Source organism: Bubalus kerabau, chromosome X, assembly GCF_029407905.1.
Source record: "Bubalus kerabau isolate K-KA32 ecotype Philippines breed swamp buffalo chromosome X, PCC_UOA_SB_1v2, whole genome shotgun sequence".
Lineage (NCBI taxonomy): Eukaryota > Metazoa > Chordata > Mammalia > Artiodactyla > Bovidae > Bubalus > Bubalus kerabau.
Window position 1 is genome coordinate 153,532,155 of NC_073647.1, and position 17,487 is coordinate 153,549,641.

Consider the following 17,487-nt stretch of genomic DNA (forward strand, 5'->3'; position numbering starts at 1 on the left):
AACTTTTCTCTAAATATTTGGTAGAATTTATCTGTGAACCCATTTGGTCCTGGACTTTTGTTTGTTTGAGAGTTTTAAAATTACTAATTCAGTTTCAGTGCTGGTAATTAGTCTATTCATATTTTCTATTTCTTCTTGGTTCAGTCTTGGGAAATTATACCCTTCTAAGAAGTCCATTCGGAGAAGGCAATGACAACCCACTCCAGTACTCTTGCCTGGAAAATCCCATGGACAGAGGAGCCTGGTAGGCTGCAGTCTATGGGGTCGCGAAGAGTCGCGCACGACTGAGCAACTTCACTTTCTCTTTTCACTTTCATGCATTGGAGAAGGAAATGGCAACCCACTTCAGTGTTCTTGCCTGGAGAATCCCAGGGACGGGGGAGCCTAGTGAGCTGCCGTCTATGGGGTCACACAGAGTCGGACACGACTGAAGCGACTTAGCAGCAGAAGCAGCAGCCAGAAGTCCATTTCTTCTAGGTTGTCCATTTTATTGGTATATAGTTGCTGGTAGTAGTCTCTCATAATCCTTTGTATTTCTGTAGTGTTGGTTGTAACTTCTTTTTCATTTTTCATTTTATTGACTTGGACCCGCTCCCTTTTTTTCTTAATGAGTCTGGCTAAAGGTTTATCAATTTTTGTTTATCTTTTCAAAGAACCAACTTTTAGTTTTATTGGGGTTTTTTTTAGTCTTTCATTGATTTCTTCTCTGATCTTTATGATTTATTCCCTTTTGCTAACTTTGGCTTTTGTTCTTCTTTCTCTACTTGTTTTAGGTGTAAGATTGGGTTGTTTATTTGAGATATATCTTGTTTCCTGCGGCAAGCTTGTATCACTATAAACTTCCCTTTTAGAACTGCTTTTGTTGTGTTCCTTAAGTTTTGGATCATCGTGTTTTCATTTTCATTTGTCTCTAGGTATTTTTAAAAATTTTCTCTGTGATTTCTTTAGTGATTTGTTGATTGTTTAGTAGCAGACACGTGTTTGTGTTTTTTGTGTTTTTTTTCTTGTAGTCGATTTTCAGTCTTATAGTGTTGTGGTCAGAATAGAGCTTTGGCATTCTTTTTGATCCCCTTCTCAGTAGAGTTATCTATGCACCAAGTACAAACAAACAGAAGGGTGTAGATAAAAATCAGGTCAGATAGGGAAAATAAAAGACTTGTGAAACAATCCCCCTTTTCCAAGAAATTAGTGGAATCATCTTCTCCTTCTACCCTTCGGCTATTGAGTCATCTTCCAACTAAGAGATCTTAACTCCTTTTTGCTTGATATGACTTGATGTGCACACATACTACTAGAGTTTGGTGAGAGTCACTTATAAAATGCTGGCCAGGGTCCATGTCTTACTTATCTGTTCAGTTTCCAGACCTAACATAGTGTAGAACCCCAAATGAACTCCATTTCTCAGATTGAATCCAACAAGCCAAACCAGTAACCTGACCGCTTATCACTATTTTTATCCTTAATAACTATGATAACATATGACAGGAAGGATAAGTCTACAGGTATAAAGTAACAGGTAGCTACTCAAAGAAATATACATGAAGGATAGGGATAGGGATCGGGGAACACATTGAAAAATCAACACATTCCACTCTGGTTCCAGTGTACCACATTGGAAGAACCATAGAAGAAAAGGTTTGGATTGTATTAGTTAGAGCATAGTAATAAAGGTAGTTTGGAAAACACCTGAAACTAGCTACCAGCTGTTTATTGTCTTTCCAGTTCATCTACTTGGATATAATATTTTGGAAAATATCTGGGGAAGGCATTAATCCACATAACTATAGCATAGTAAGAGCTGTGCCATCTCTGCTTGCCTCTCCTCTGTTGGCAGACTGGCTTTCTTGACTATCCCATAAACATGGCAGAAGATGTCTGTCCCTATCATTTATAAATTTACATCTTCTTTCTTCAAATGACCAGTGGAGACAGATACGTAATTTTGATTCCAGATTCTAGTTTTCAGAAGAGAGAAATGGGTTTGCTCAGCTTGGGTTAGTTTCTATTCCTGACTCAATATTCAAGGGTCAAGAGATGCATTGGGTAGTTATAAATATGAGTCAGGAACCACTCTTGTCTGGGAGAGCAATTGTCAGAGAAGGAAGCTGGTGGGGTGGGCAGATAGCCTAGAAGACTTCTTATACAATGGAAAAACACTTTTCCTCCATAGAGGAAATAAAGTACAAAATGAGCAGATTATATGGACAAGACAACTGATAAACAATATGTGCAAATTTATGGAAGGCAATTAAAGTGGATCAGTGGCTGTTATTAATATAATCAATTCATCTAGTAGCACAGGAAAAACCTCACCAGTTTTTTTAATTTAAAACTTGCTCTTCAGAACCAAACCTAAGAAATGGCTGGGAAAAAGAATACCTGTCCAGTATTCATAACCTATGGAGAAGGCAATGGCACCCCACTCCAGTACTCTTGTCTGAGAAATCCCATGGATGAAGAAGCCTGGTAGACTACAGTCCATGGGGTCGCTAAGAGTCGGACACGACTGAGCGACTTCACTTTCATTTTTCACTCTCATGCATTGGAGAAGGAAATGGCAACCCACTCCAGTGTTCTCGCCTGGACAATCCCAGGGATGGGGGAGCCTGGTGGGCTGCCGTCTATGGGGTCACACAGAGTCAGACAGGACTGACACAACTTAGCAGCAGCAGCAGCAGCATTCATAACCTTTTTTCTATGAAAAGAGTTGGGGAATTTTTATGCACAGCTTAAAGAATATATTCCTCAGCCTTTCATGTAGCACAGTGTTGCCCATGAGTTGTATGCTGAAATTGTCTGCATATATTGGTACTTCCCAGGAATAATTTCTTGTTTTTTAAAGGGGCCCATAGCTAGTATATGTCCCTTATGCTTTTCACTTTTTCACCTTTATCCTAACTGGAATACAAACATGATAATTGGATTCTCAGCATCCATTCTGGAACCTGAGGTAACATTGAGGATGGTAATCATACTCTAAGAATGAAGGAATAGAAATATAGTAGGTGGCTAGGTCCAGGATGATACTTTAGAGCTATTATACTTAACTGCAGACTTCCATTATATAAGAGGGAAATAAACCTCTGTCTTGATTAAACCATTTTTAAAATCTCCATCCCCCATAACTAAAAGCTGAGTGTAAATCCTAACTTGGTTAATTATTCAATGGGGGAACATTACGTGATTGACTGATGGTGACTGATAAAAACAAAATTGATGACAGGACCCATCATGGAATCTAGTTCTATCTGGTCCTGATCCTTTTTGTTTTCACAGTGTCTAAAATTTATTAAAACAAAATGATATATAGATAAGATGGATAAACTCATGTCACTTTTAAAAGAACTCTGTAGAGACGATGAGAATGTGCTTTGAAGAACTGCAGGGAGTATAACTGATTGATGGCCCCAGCTACTGGGTTCTGAAATCCACCTCCAAGTTTGAGGCAAGGGCTCAAGCTCCACGGGCTGCTCCCAGCCAGTGATGTGTGGCAGGAGAAGACAGGTTTTTTTTTCTGGAAGGACATGGGATTCCTCTGATGGCCAACTTTGGGTTGAGGACTCCCTAATGGCCTTGCCAAACCTTAGACTACATGGCAGCACACTTCTGCCCCACCTTCTCCCCATCGCTTCTTCACTCTGGGTCAGCCTCACATCACGGTCTCATGACTGTCCAGCTTTCCTGGCTCACTCTCCATTTTCTTTCATAGGCATTTCTCTTAGTAAAATCCCTGTATGTTTACAATTTTTTTTTTTTTTACTTTACAATATTGTATTGGTTTTGCCATACATCAACATGAATCCGCCACAGGTATACACGTGTTCCCCATCTTGAACCCCCCTCCCACCTCCCTCCCCGTACCATCCCTCTGGGTCGTCTCAGTGCACCAGCTCCAAGCATCCAGTATCATGCATCGAACCTGGACTGGTGATTCGTTTCATATATGATATTATACATGTTTCAATGCCATTCTCCCAAATCATCCCACCCTCTCCCTCTCCCTCTCCCACAGAGTCCAAAAGACTGTTCTATATATCTGTGTCTCTTTTGCTGTCTCGCATACAGGGTTATCGTTACCATCTTTCTAAATTCTATATATATGTGTTAGTATACTGTATTGGTGTTTTTCTTTCTGGCTTACTTCACTCTGTGTAATAGGCTCCAGTTTCATCCACCTCATTAGAACTGATTCAACTTATCTTGGCATGTACTTCTGTAAGAACTTGGACTAACACACTCATTTGAAGAAGCTAAAAATATTCTCCATTCTTTCAGCCATTCTATTTTATGGGTCCATTTTATGCAAGAATAGGTGGTTCTTGAGCAGAAAAGTCATGGAATGTCAAGCTCTCTTCTCTTCTTTACTCTTCATGGTAACAATAACCCTGTGTACGAGACAGCAAAAGAGACACTGATGTATAGAACAGTCTTTTGGACTCTGTGGGAGAGGGAGAGGGTGGGATGATTTGGGAGAATGGCATTGAAATACATATAATATCATATATGAAACGAGTCGCCAGTCCAGGTTCGATGCACGATACTGGATGCTTGGGGCTGGTGCACTGAGTCGACCCAGAGGGATGGTATGGGGAAGGAGGAGGGAGGAGGGTTCAGGATGGGGAACACATGTATACCTGTGGTGGATCTATTTTGATATTTGGCAAAACCAATACAATATTGTAAAGTTTAAAAATAAAATTTAAAAAAAGTAAAATAAAATGAAGAAAAAAATGGGGAAAAGAAATAATCACCTATAGCAAATTTTTAGTGGGGGCTTTTGGTAGTGTGCTGTGCTCAAAAGCCTAAGATACTGAGAAGAATGAGAGATACGATAATGTAGTCTCTCTTCTGCAAGTTTGTGATGTGGTTGGGAATATGAGACAGTGGAGAGAGGCTCTGCACTACACAGTGTTCACAAAGCAAGGCATACTTAGCTCTGCCATCTTTAATGTGTGGGAGATAAGAGGGTAGAGGTTTAATGGGAGGATTTTATAAGCCAGGCTTAGAAGTGGGGTGTATAACCTCCTGCCTATATTCCATTGGCCAGGAATCTGTCATGTGGGAGGCTGGGAAATGCAGTCTACCTGGGAGCAAAGGAGAATATGAAAATGGATTTGGGGAACAGTAAGCCAGTTCCTGCCCCAGCCACTTAGAGGAGAAACAACAGGGCCTTGGTTTCCTCAACAAGGGAAGGTTCTTTTCACAAAGACATTTCCATATAGTGCTCTCTTTATCAGTACTCTGGCTGCATCATTTCATTAGAAAGTATAAATTTTTAAGGGGATAAAATATAATGAAATATTGTATGGTAGTTAAACTTTCCTAACACCACTTAATTTACTTGGAGATTTGTTATGCAATCAAGTATTCCCAGACTATTTTGAACAGATTGCAAAGCTGCCTGATCAAAATTCTCATTTCTTATTTATAGGCAAATTATAGTTCAGATCCAGATGTTGAATGGGGGAACAGGTAGGAAATTTTATCTTGCACTTCATAGGCGTGTCAAGCAAAAAGATGATTTATATTTTCTTTTCTTTTTTTTTAAATTTTATTTTATTTTTAAACTTTACATAACTGTATTAGTTTTGCCAAATATCAAAAAGATGCAGAAATAGATGGATATGAATTGGACCCTGAATGAAAATATATTTAGGAGCTAATCAAATTTCTGTGAATTTCGATATAGCAAGGCTATTTTGTAAATTCAAGATAGAACTATGTCAATATGATAATAATGCTTTGTACTAAATATCACTCAAATATGGAAATTTTATTTTTAGCCTTGCATCAAACCTAATCCACCCTTTACTTTGAATGTCCAGATGTTCAAGCTGGTTTTAGAAAAGGCAGAGGAACCAGAGATCAAATTGCCAACATCTGCTGGATCATCAAAAAAGCAAGAGAGTTCAAGAAAAACATCTATTTCTGCTTTATTGACTATGCCAAAGCCTTTGACTGTGTGGATCACAATAAACTGTGGAAAATTCTGAAAGAGATGGGAATACCAGACCACCTGACCTGCTTCTTGAGAAACCTGTATGCAGGTCAGGAAGCAAGAGTTAGAACTGGACATGAAACAACAGACTGGTTCCAAATAGGAAAAGGAGTCCGTCAAGGCTGTATATTGTCACCCTGCTTATTTAACTTATATGCAGAGTACATCATGAGAAACTCTGGGCTGGAAGAAGCACAAGCTGGAATCAAGATTGCCAGGAGAAATATCAATAACCTCAGATATGTAGATGACACCACCCTTATGGCAGAAAGTAAAAAGGAACTAAAAAGCCTCTTGATGAAAGTGAAAGAGGAGAGTGAAAAAGTTGGCTTAAAGCTCAACATTCAGAAAACTAAGATCATGGCATCTGGTCCCATCATTTCATGGGAAATAGATGGGGAAACAGTGAAAACAGTGTCAGACTTTATTTTTTTGGGCTCCAAAATCACTGCAGATGCTGATTACAGCCATGAAATTAAAAGATGCTTACTCCTTGGAAGGAAAGTTATGACCAACCTAGACGGCATATTCAGTTTATTTTTTTATTTTATTTTATTTTTTAACTTTACAATATTGTATTGGTTTTGCCATATATCAACATGAATCTGCCACAGGTATACACATGTTCCCCATCCTGAACCTTCCTCCCTCCTCCCTCCCCGTACCATCCCTCTGAGTCGTCCCAGTGCACCAGCTCATTGAAACATGTATAATATCATATATGAAACGAGTCGCCAGTCCGGGTTAGATGGCATATTCAAAAGCAGAGACATTACTTTGCCAACAAAGGTCCGTCTAGTCAAGGCTATGGTTTTTCCAGTAGTCGTGTATGGATGTGAGAGTTGGACTGTGAAGAAAGCTGAGCGCTGAAGAATTGATGCTTTTGAACTGTGGTGCTGGAGAAGACTCTTGCGAGTCCCTTGGACTGCAAGGAGATCCAACCAGTCCATTCTAAAGGAGATCAGTCCTGGGTGTTCTTTGGAAGGACTGATGCTAAAGCGGAAACTCCAGTACTTTGGCCACCTCATGCGAAGAGTTGACTCATTGGAAAAGACTCTGATGCTGGGAGGGATTGGGGGCAGGAGGAGAAGGGGACGACAGAGGATGAGATGGCTGGATGGCATTACTGACTCGATGGACGTGAGTTTGGGTGAACTCCGGGAGTTGATGATGGACAGGGAGGCCTGGCATGCTGCAATTCATGGGGTCGCAAAGAGTCGGACACAACTGAGCGACTGAACTGAAATGAATCTTGGGGGATAGGGTTAGGAAAGGAACGTGTGTAAATGTTCTCAATAACATTTAACTTAGCATCTGCCTAGACTGTCAATATATATTTTTTCTAACTTGTATTAGCTATTTGGCAATTCCAGCTGCTTGATAACAGTTGTAGGATATCAGTTTCTCCAGATTGCTAACTACTGCATGAGACCACACAAAGTCAGGATTAGATTAAAAGTGACATTTGTAAAAGGATAGCAGAGTAGCTCCAAACACCATTTTTTAGTTTGTTTCTGCCATACTTGCAGTTAAAGAAATTCTCTTGCCATTAACACTTTATGAATTCAGCACTTTAAATTCAGAAAGGATCTTAAAGGTCAACTAGTCCAACCTTTTCATTTCACAGTTGAGAGAACTGAAGCTCAAAAAAAGATGAAGGTTATGTAGCTAATTAGTTACATGGCCATTTTTAGAAGCCAAGTCCACCCATCCATCCACCTATCAGTTCATTTATCCATTCCTCCATCCATCCAACTATCCAATCAACAAGTAAATACGTATTAAGTGCCCACTGTCCAGACACTGGCTTGATGCTGAGGATACAATGATGAACCAAACCAGACATGGTTTCTTTCTTATAGAAAAGGCAGATACTAATCAAATGGTTATATGAATAATATTGCCATGAAAGAGAACTACACTATGTACTGAGAGCATATAACAGGGACAGACCTTGTCATGAGGTTTACACTGGGAGATGAAATTAGAGTGTGTGTTAACCAGGTGAAGAGGGAGGAATGTACCATGGAAACCCATGTGCTTTGATAGAAGTAAGAATAACAAATGTGATGAGCTTGAAATAGTCCAGTGAAGCTGGGGTGCAGAGAGCAAGTAGGAACATGATTCAAGATCAGAAAAGTAGGCAGAAAGAAAGAAACCATCTCTTGTCCTGAAGAGTTGGTGTGAGGATGATGAGGTTTGGACTTGAGCTGCCATTTTGCTACAGTGAGGAGCAAGCCAGGAGATCAGTGTGAACCCCTGAGGATGATGCCAAAAGCATAGAAGGCTGAGAAGAAACTACATAGTGAGAAACCAGGTCCTTGGTGGTACTGCATGAGCTACATGGTCAAGTCTCATGAACAGAGTTAGTATAGAGGGAGAATTTGGGCGGAGGTATTGAGAGGGAGGGTTTACAAAATGCCACAAAGAAACTTTTGGGGGTGATGTTTATTTTCATTATCTTGACTATGGTGATGGTTTCATGGGTATATGGTGGTGGTGATTTAGTCGCTAAATCATGGCCAACTCTTGCGACCCCATAGACTGTAGTCTGTCAGGCTCCTCTGTCCATGGAGTTCTCCAGGCAAGAATACTGGAGTGGGTTGCCATTTCCTTTTCCAGGGGATCTTCCCAATTCAGGGATCAAACTTGTGTCTTCTGCATTGCGGGCAGTCTCTTGCATTACAGACTGAGCCATCAGGGAAGCCCTCATGGGTATATACATAAGTCAAAACTTATCAAATTATATACTTTAAACATGTACAGTTTATTGAATGTCAATTAACCTCAATAAAGTTATTTTAAAAAAAATTAGTGTGGCACCATTTAGTTGTGGTTTTTATGATTTAAGTGTTTAAATTGGATTTCTTTGTCACTTGTAACCAAAATGTTTCCCTCAAATAGGGACTCAGCCAAATTAAAATGGCAGCCACTGTATACTTGTTGAGATGTTTGTTATTATTTTTTTTTCAGTAATTAATGGATACTGAATGCTCACTTTCATCATCCTGTGGATGCGTGGAATGCTTTCTATGTCTATTTAAATCCTACTCATCTTCAAAGCCCAAGTTAGCCTCCCTATCTTTCAGGAGGCTGAACACTTACCTTCATATTCTTTTCAACAGTTTCTTCCCCTCCTGTTGGTCCATTAATAGTGTGACAATCTATGTGATCTTGTATTAATATTTTATTTATTTCATTTTATTTTATGTTATTTATTTAAAGAAAAACTCCCTCTGACCCATGTTTTAAAATTGAAGTATGTTTTTTAGTTTTTACAATGTTGATTTAGTTTCAGGTGTACGGCAAAGTGACTTAGTTATTAATACATATATATGTGTGTGTGAGACACACACACATACACACACACATACATATATATATTCTTTTTCAGATACTTTCCCATTGTATGTTATTACAAGGTATTAAATATAGTTCCCTGTGCTATATAATAAATCTTTATTGTTTGTCTATTTTATATATAGTAGTGTGTATCTGTTAGGGCTTCCCAGGTGGCTCAGTGGTAAAGAATCTGCCTGCCAATGCAGGTCACTCAGGAGATGTGGGTTCGATCTCTGGGTTATGAAGATCCCCTGGAGGAGGAAATGGTAACCCACTCCAGTATTCTTGCCTGGAGAATCCCATGGACAGAGGAGCCTGGTGGGCTATAAGCTTGCAAAGAATTGGACATGACTGAGTATGCATGCAGGGAATCTTCATATTGTTCTCTATAGTCACTGCACCAGTTTACATTCCTACCAACATTGTAGGAAAGTTCCCTTTCTCCACACGTTCTCTAGCATTTATTTTTTGTCGACTTTTTCTTTTTGCTTTGCCTTGCAGTTTTCGGAATCTTAGTTCCTAACCAGGCATTGAACCTAGGCCATGGCAGTGAAGTGCCAAGTCTTAACCACTGGAGTGCTAAGAACTCCCTGTTCGTAGACTTTTTTCTGATGACCACTCTCATCGGTGTGAGGTGATTTTGAGCATCATTTCATGTGCCTGTTGGCTGTCTGCGTATCTTCATTGGAGAAATGCCTCTGACCCATCTTTTCCAAAAGAACACTCTTGTATTTTAATATCCCTGCTTCAGCTGTCTTTTTCTCCTTTGCATCTTTTCGGGTATAAGTTCTCAAAATTTGGGATACATAAGGTTCACCTTTGGGCTTGTTAGAAGGGAAGATTTTCTCATATCATAGATGCACATATGGAAAAACATGGTACATTAGATATTATATAGTATAGATACTTAGTGCCTAAATCATGAGTTGAATTGATGAAAAGTCCAGAAGGGTGTGATTTGAAGATTATCAGAAAGGTTTCTTCTGTAAGGCTCTAAAAATGGGCCCCTCCTTCAACTTGTCCTTGATGATCTCATAACTAGGATGAGTGTCAAGGTCGAGGTACTGCATACTTTAAAGGCTGCTAAACTTTTTGATGACCTTAGCTAAAACTAGTGAGAGAAACCAAATCTCATCCCTCACATTCTGCACGAATAAGAACTACAGCGTTAGGAGTTCTTAACAGTGTGTATTTCACCCACTCGTCATTCATTTTTTGTTTCTGCCCAAGCACCTTTACTTCCTTCACTATTGAGCTCTGATCCATTCCCACTGATTTTTGGTTTCTCTTCTAATGGCAAGCACCTTGGTCTAATGGGGAGCACCCAGGCTTCTATTTGGAACACAGTTTTGTCTCAGCAAGTTGTCCATTTCTTCTTGTCTTCCTCTGGCCCAAGCTGAGCCCTACTTCATCCACCCCTGCCTCTCATCCACGCATAGCCACTGTGTTTGCCACTGAGAAAGATGATGCTCCAGCTTCTTCCAACCTAATCTTGTTTCTTTGACACATACATATATATATATACACACACTCTTGGCTTTTCTCAATTTCATATATGAAAATCGACAAGTTTAACAAAACAATGGAGAAGTTAAAAAGCTAAGAATTCTTACAAGCCTTGGTAACAAGAGTTTGTTTCAACTGCCTTCTCTTTACCCCACTCGTGGTGAGTGAATTCCCACTCTGGAGTTTTGGGGATGGCTGAACACACAGCATCCACTACTGGAGGGATGAGATGGACAATGGTTTATTAGTCACACACAGTCTGGAGCAGGAGGATCCCACACATGACGTACGGCTATGTGGGGTTTAGCCTCAGAGGCAGAGCAAACAACCAGGGGCTGTGAGAGGCAGGCTTCATGGTGAGGTGAGGCAGGCTTCAAGAGGGTGAGGTGTACCCTGGCTTCTGCAGGAGGACATGACTGGCTTGTTTGAATAGTTCGAAGGCTGCGGGTCCTTGTGATAAAGAGAGGTGTTTGGCTAAAGAACCTTTGTGGCAGAGTAGGCAGAGGAACTTGCAGTTAGGCAATTTGAGACCCTGCTGATTTCACCAGATGTCAAGACAGCACATAATATTAAATTTAGGCCTTTACTACAGGGTCTCTAGTTTTTATTTATTTATTCTAGTTTTTAAAAGAAATCTAAGTAGGACTCACCCAAGTAACTTTCTTTCTTTCCACGTTTTGTATTGCTACTTTCTGGCTCAGATGGTAAAGAATCTGCCTGCAATGCAGGAGACCCAAGTTCAACCCCTGGGTTGGGAAGATTCCCTGGAGAAGGGAATGGCTACTCACTCCAGTGTTCTTGCCTGGAGAATCCCATGGACAGAGGAGCCTAGTGGACTATAGTCCATAGGGTCACACAGAGTCGGACACGACTGAAGAATCTTAGCATGTGCACACCTCCTTTCTTAGGTCGAGTTCCTTAGAAGCAGAACCTGAAGCTCTGAAGGAAATCTGGTGCATTGTGGGCAGTGCCCTTCAGGAAGAACTTAAGAGGAGGTGGGAAGCTGAGTGAGGACATGGTCTCACCTTCTTAAAGAGAGGCTCTGAAATACAAATCACACCTTGGAGTTATCCTTGCCTTGAGAGAAGGGGTCTTTTTTGTACCCCCATATCAGTCAGTCTTTGGCGATGGACCATGGGGTGGGGTAACTTCCTGGAGAGCATAGCTACCATCACTCCAGGGCAGTTCTGCAGAGAAGGAGGCAGCTGGGGTAGTCCACGTTCTCCCCAGCAAGGGGGTGGGTGCTCTGGCCTTGTAAATGGAATCTGGGCAAGGTACCAATTGCATCTACTGCATATGCTTCACATCCATTAACCTCCTCAGCAACCCCAAGAGGCAGATATTATCATCACTGTATTTTCAGATAAGAAAACTCCAACCCAGCCTAGTGCTCATTTTCAGAGCATTGCTAGGGAAACATGCTTAAGAATTCCAGAGTGTCTTCTAGCTCTTCATTTTATGTTTTTAATTGTATTCAATTTATGAAATATGCACTGATCACCAATATTGTATAGAGTCGTCATACAGGAGAGTTTAGCTGAAGGCCCCAGTTACACATCTTTCTCCACTGGAGGCTTTGATGTTGAAAGACCCTTGGACCAATTTTGCCCAACACTTCAAATTATATAATTAACTTTGTGTACCTTGTTGGATTCAACCTCAAACTGATGAATCTGTCCTTCTTAAATCATTTGTGTGAGTTATCTGTTCATAAAATAGGTCTTTTAATGAGGAAATCTGACAACGGCTCTTCATTTAAGTCAGTAATTAAGGATAGCATGGATACATTATTTTAGTTGCCAGTGCTGTACCTTTTTAATCCTTAAGCGAATAGCTTGAAAGAGAGAGACAGATGAGTAAAAATATCTCTGAATAAGACTGGACACTTAGCCTTCTTGGGTTTTTGGTACAAAAAGGAAATGACTGTGAACCATGGGTTTTCTGTGAAAGAGGGTGATCCTTCCTTTTAGGACTTTACATCTTTGTTTAAAAAAATGGGACAGGTGTCCATCAGCAGTGATCTCTGGGGAATTGGGGAAGATTGCTAGGCAGATTGAGTGTGAGCCATAAATTTTCAAAATTTTTATTTGTTTTAAAAATAGATAATACATTACATGGTTTAAAATTCAAAAGGATATTATAGTAAAAAATCTCCTTCCCTTATCCTGCAGGTACCCACTTCCCTTTCCCAAAGGCAACTAGTGTTGTCAGAGAATTTTTTTCAGAGATGTTTTATGAATATTCAAGCAGGTACATGTAAATATTTGCTAATATATTTGAAAATTCAATGGAGAGAGTAGAAATAAGAAAACCCTTGTATTAGTTTCCTAAAACTGCTGGAACAAATTACCAGAGGCTTAAGATGAAAGAAAAGTATTTTCTCACAGTTCTGGAGGCAAGAAATCCAAAATCAAGGTGTCAGCAGGGCCATTCTTTCTCTCAAGGCTCTTGGAAGAGTCTTTCTTTGCCATTGCCTAGTTTCTGGTGGTCTCTGGCAATTCTGGGCATTCTTGGACTTGAGGGTACATCATTCCAATATCTGCCTCTGTCATCACGTAGCCATCTCTTCATGTGTCTCTGTGTCCAAATTTCCTCCTTCTTACCAGGATACCAGCCACTGGATTAGGGCCCACTCTAACATAATATGATGTCATTTTTAACTTGATAACTTCTGCCAAGATGGTATTTCCAAATAAGATCACATTTATAGGTATTGGTAGTTAGGACTTGAGCATATCTTTTTAGGGGACCTGATTCTACCTACTTCAATCCATAATGTTATCATTTCAAAGCTTAAAGCAGGTTTTGTAGAGAAGTAGAGATCAATTCACCTTTGGGATATGGAATAAAGTTAATAATTCTCTTGCTTAGGGGAAAAACAAATACCCAAATGGATCTTTCTCTTTTGCAGATAGGAAGCAAAGACCAACAATGATAAAGGAAGGTTTGTAAACCTCCAGTGACATTAAGAAACCAAGCTCTTCTGGATGAAAATGAGAGAAGTCGTCTATGTGGTGAAAAGTATTTACATCGGTGAGTTTTTTAACTTTATTTTTAAGTCCTACCTATATAATAAGAAATACATCATGACCCAGACATACAAATGTCTGAATATAAGTATATGAATATATGAACTGAAGCAGTCTTGCTCCATTAAACAGCATGTACATTTATTATTTGAAATGAATTTAAATCTTTTCTAGTCTACCTTTTTTTCATTAATTTTTTCTCAAGGCCTCTAATGTTTTGCCTCCTGTAGTATAAATAACACTTTTTGGTGATATGTCCTTCCTTAGGAGGGGATTTATAGAATTTCAGTGCCTGCTTGTTCTCATAGAGTTGTTTTTGCATGGCAGGAAAAAAATGAAGAATTAATCTTTTCCTCCCCAAGGAAGAGTGAATATCTGTGAAAGGGAAATGATGAGCTAATCACCTTGGCTCAACGTAGATCGAACTGCTAGTATGGTACATGCATGTTATTCAGTTTTACATTAGATTCAGACAGATGTGCTAAGGTTGGGCTTTTTAGTTCCAATGTCTTCCTGGAGTCCTAAGACCAAGATTAAGAAGTTAGGCCTGTCAATCATTTTGGAAAATTCTGAAGCTGAAACAGAATTGGGTGATGTCTTTAAGGGAGAAAGAAATGTCTCTGGGACCTCTCCTCCAGAGAGAAGAGATGGCTCAAGGATATTTCTGTTGGTGGAGTGAAAAGGAGGTGGAAAAATGAAAAGTAAAGTTAACTCTTTCAAACAGTGGTGAAGTCAGGGCAATTGGCAGAGGTGCTCTTCCAGGACTAGTTGTGAGCTCTGTGATAGATTCTTTTCATGGATGATCTTGGTGACTGCGCACATCCCTTTTTAAGGACCCCTGACACCACCCCCGAAAAGGAGTATGTCAAGGCTGTATATTGTCACCCTGCTTATATTTAACTTATACACAGAGTACATCATGAGAAACACTGGGCTGGAAGAAGCACAAGCTGGAATCAAGATTGCTGGGAGAAACATCAATAAGCTCAGATATGCAGATGACACCACCCTTATGGCAGAAAGTGAAAAGGAACTAAAAAGCCTCTTGATGAAAGTGAAAGAGGAGAGTGAAAAGTTGGCTTAAAGCTCAACATTCAGAAAACTAAGATCATGGCATCTGGTCCCATCACTTCATGGGAAATAGATGGAGAAACAGTGAAAACAGTGTCAGACTTTATTTTTTGGGGCTCCAAAATCACTGCAGATGATTGCAGCCATGAAATTAAAAGATGCTTACTCCTTGGAAGGAAAGTTATGACCAACCTAGATAGCATATTCAAAAGCAGAGACATTACTTTGCCAACAAAGGTCCGTCTAGTCAAGGCTATAGTTTTTCCAGTGGTCATGTATGGATGTGAGAGTTGGACCATAAAGAAGGCTAACCACTGAAGAATTGATGCTTTTGAACAGTGGTGTTGGAAAAGACTCTTGAGAGTCCCTTGGACTGCAAGGAGATCCAACCAGTCCATCCTAAAGGAGATCAGTCCTGGGTGTTCATTGGAAGGGCTGAAGCTGAAGCTGAAACTCCAGTACTTTGGCCACCTCATGTGAAGAGTTGACTCATTGGAAAAGACTGATGCTGAGAGGGATTCGGGGCAGGAGGAGAAGGGGACAACAGAGGATGAGATGGCTGGATGGCATCACTGACTCGATGGACGTGAGTCTGAGTGAACTCCGGGAGTTGGTGATGGACAGGGAGGTCTGGCGTGCTGCAATTCATGGGGTTGCAAAGAGTCTGACATGACTGAGCAACTGAACTGAACTGAACTGAACTGACACCATCGCTTAGCAGCAATGAATGTTGCCTGTTCATCCCTGCCTCTTTCTCTGGAGTATTGCTCCCAGCAGAATGGGAGTGTTGTCACCTGGGAGTCCTGTTACCCCATTCTCCAAGTGGCTATGGCTAATGACAGACTGACACAGGGTACAGAAGGCTGGTCCCTTTTCCTTCGAGGTGGTACTGTCCTCTGGTACAATTTGTACCCCAGAATTCCATATGGGATCAAGTTGAAGCTAGATCCCGGTAAGACCTCGCGATTACTTCACTCCTTCCACTACCCCATCCTACTTTCCTCATTCCTTTTCTCTGTCCCAGAAGAAATCACGTGCCTAAGAACTCTCATCTCAGGTTTCAGTTCTGAGGAATGCAACCTAAGATAGTTACTTCTGTGTTGTCATTTCCTCACCTAGTAGTTTTATCATTACTTATTTTTTTTTTATACTATAAGCTTCAGCCTTGCATTTGCATTTCACTTTGGAAATTAGGGAAGCTGATTAGGATCATGCTCTGGGTGAAGCAATGCAGAGGAGCAATGCAGGAATGCTTTGGAAGTAAACCTGGGAGTGGACACTGACCAGCAGCAGAGTCATCAGTGGTCCCGTGGGTGGAGGGAAGGAGTGGCTTCAAACCAGGAGGAGACTAAGTCATCCAGAAACAACCAAGGCAAATCCCTGGAAGAAGTGAACTTCCCCTTTTATTTGTTGAGAGAAGTCAAAGAAAGACTAGAGTTATACTGACAAGTCAGATGGGACTTGATGTGTTGTAATTTTGGGACCAGGAGTAAACTGATCTCATCTTGTCTGTATGGGCTATTGTCATATTCGTTTCCAAGTGCTACTGTAACAAATGACCACAAACTTACCAACTTAAAACAACACAAATTTATTATAGTTCTGAAAGTCAGAAGTCTGAATGGGATTTCAGATTGGATTCCTTCTGAATGTTCTAGCAGAGAATTTGTTTCCTTACCGTTTCTGCAGCTTCTAGAGGCCATGTGCATTACTTGGCTTATGGCTTATTCCTCTGTCTTCAAAGCCAGCCACACAGCATCTTTGAATCTCTCTCTGTTCTGCTTTAGCTACCACATCTCCTTCTCTCTGACTCCTCCTATGTCCCTTTTATAAGCACCCATGTGAATACTTTGAGCACACCAAGATCATCCAGGATAATCTTCCCACCTCAAAATCCTTAACTTAATGGCATCTAGAATATCTCTTTGGCTACATAAGGTGACAACATTCACAGGTTCTTGGTATTAAATCATGGACATCTTTGCAGAAGGGCATTGGACAGTTAGGGAAACTTGGGCACAAAAATTATATTTTCCTTTCAACATTTGCTTCATGTTCAATGCCTGAAATCAATTTTGCAGAGTTAAAATCTGTACTTACTCCTCACTCTTTTAGCAGAAGAGTTAGTCTGTGTCAGGGCTTGGACCCCATTACTAGGGTCATGGGTCTGTGTCACATGGCCTTGGAGAGTGCAGGGGTGCATGGTACAGCTGTGCCTATCCATGGACAAGGCTTTCTCCTGGGATGATTGTACAAGGGCAGAACCATGAGTGGCATCTCCACTAGGTCCATCCAACACTGACTCTTTGATTATATCTTTTGGGAAATCAATAAAGCAGAAAAGGAAATGATGAGATGATTCTTCTCTGGCCACTAAGAGTGTCTGTATATATCTGGCTGATATTTTGTATCCACTAAGGAAGCGAGACTCCAATACTTTGGCCACCTCATGCGAAGAGTTGACTCATTGTGGGGGCAGGAGGAGAAGGGCATGACAGAGGGTGAGATGGCTGGATGGCATCATCGACTCGGTGGACGTGA

At 40.5% G+C, this 17,487-nt stretch overlaps 1 protein-coding gene and 1 long non-coding RNA gene across 4 annotated transcripts in view; one reads left to right on the forward strand and one right to left on the reverse strand.

The window, feature by feature from the left end:
- The window catches only part of AP1S2 (adaptor related protein complex 1 subunit sigma 2), a 157,763-nt gene that overhangs the window by 111,183 nt on the left and 29,093 nt on the right, over positions 1-17,487 (reverse strand). The window lies entirely within an intron of this gene.
- LOC129640441 (uncharacterized) overlaps positions 1-17,487 on the forward strand; it is a 227,622-nt gene that overhangs the window by 45,568 nt on the left and 164,567 nt on the right. For all 3 annotated transcript variants that reach the window (XR_008708812.1, XR_008708810.1, XR_008708811.1), the window contains exon 2: positions 13,758-13,879. This is a non-coding gene — a long non-coding RNA (uncharacterized LOC129640441). The remainder of the gene's footprint in view (positions 1-13,757; positions 13,880-17,487) is intronic.